Source organism: Myotis lucifugus, unplaced genomic scaffold (assembly GCF_000147115.1).
Source record: "Myotis lucifugus unplaced genomic scaffold, Myoluc2.0 scaffold_1597, whole genome shotgun sequence".
Classification (NCBI taxonomy): domain Eukaryota; kingdom Metazoa; phylum Chordata; class Mammalia; order Chiroptera; family Vespertilionidae; genus Myotis; species Myotis lucifugus.
Window position 1 is genome coordinate 14,212 of NW_005872645.1, and position 1,708 is coordinate 15,919.

Here is a 1,708-nt window from a genome sequence, read left to right on the forward strand (position 1 = left end):
TTGCCCTGACTGGTTTGGCTCAGTGGATGGAGCGTCGGCCTGCGGACTGAGCGGTCCCGGGTTCAATTCCAGTCAAGGGCATGTACCTTGGTTGCAGGCACATCCCCAGTAGGGGGTGTGCAGGAGGCAGCTGATTGATGTTTCTCATTGATATTTCTAACTCTTTATCCCTCTCCCATCCTCTCTGTAAAAAATCAATAAAATATATTAAAAAAATAAAATATATCCTTAAAAATATGAATATATTACTAATCTGAGAAATGCTAAGTATTTGACTTGCCACCTAAAATTTGAGGCTTCTAAGAGTTAAAAGATCAAACTATGTTGGGTGAAATTATATAATTGTGATAGTAGGATGCGTGAAGTATGGAAACTCATTTTCAAGAAAAATAATTCTTGCATTTTCTCTGAAAAATTAGTAATTCAAAATATATTGTAGTCTTTATGTGTACTACATATGGTAAAATTTCAACCCAGGATATAATATTTTATTGGCCCGATTAAAAAAGAGGATTAATTCTATAGTCTGAACCAAATTTTTTTTAAATATTAAAACCGGTTTAAATTTAATTGATGTCTTTTAGAATAATTACAAAAGGTATGTAATATAATCTTTAGGTTATGTATATTGGATAGTCTTTCCAAGTTAAATTTCAACACTTTAACTGAGAGATAGCTTTGGAACATTTCAAGGGCCCTGAAATGATTCAAGGATTCATTCTCTCTTCTTTTTATTGATTTTTTCCAGAGAGGAAGGGAGAGGGATAGAGAGTTAGAAACATTGATCAGCTGCCTCCTGTACACCCATTTGTTTGGGGATGTGCCTGCAACCAAGGTACATGCCCTTGACAGGAATCAAACCTGGGACCCTTCAGTCTGCAGGCTGACGCTCTATCCACTGAGCCAAACCGGTTAGGGCCATTCTCTCTTCTTGAAAGAAATATTTTTATTTTTTATTTTTATTTTTTAAATTAAATCTTTATTGTTCAGATTACATTTGTTCCTCTTCCCCCCCCCCCCATAACTCCCCTCCTCCCAGTTCCCGCCCCACCCTCCGCCCTCACTCCCCACCCACTGTCCTCATCCATAGGTGCACGATTTTTGTCCAGTCTCTTCCCGCATCTCCCATTCCCCTTTCCCCCCCAAGAATAGTCTGTCCATTCCCTTTCTATGTCCCTGATTCATTATAATCACCAGTTCATTCTGTACATCAGATTATTTATTCACTTGATTCTTAGATTCACTTGTTGATAGATGCATGTTTGTTGTTCACAATTTGTATCTTTACCTTTTTCTTCTTCCTCTTCTTAAAGGATACCTTTCAGCATTTCATATAATACTGGTTTAGTGGTGATGAACTCCTTTAGCTTTTCCTTATCTGTGAAGCTCTTTATCTGACCTTCAATTCTGAATGATAGCTTTGCTGGATAAAGTAATCTTGGTTGTAGGTTCTTGGTATTCAGCACTTTGAATATTTCTTGCCATTCCCTTCTGGCCTGCAAAGTTTCTGTTGAGAAATCAGCTGACAGCCGTATGGGTATAACCTTGTAGGTAATTGAGTCTCTTTCTCTTGCTGCTTTTAAGATTCTCTCTTTGTCTTTTGCTCTTGGCATTTTAATTATGATGTGTCTTGGTTTGGTCCTCTTTGGATTCCTTTTGTTTGGGGTTCTCTGCGCTTCTTGGACCTGTAAGTCCATTTCTTTCACCA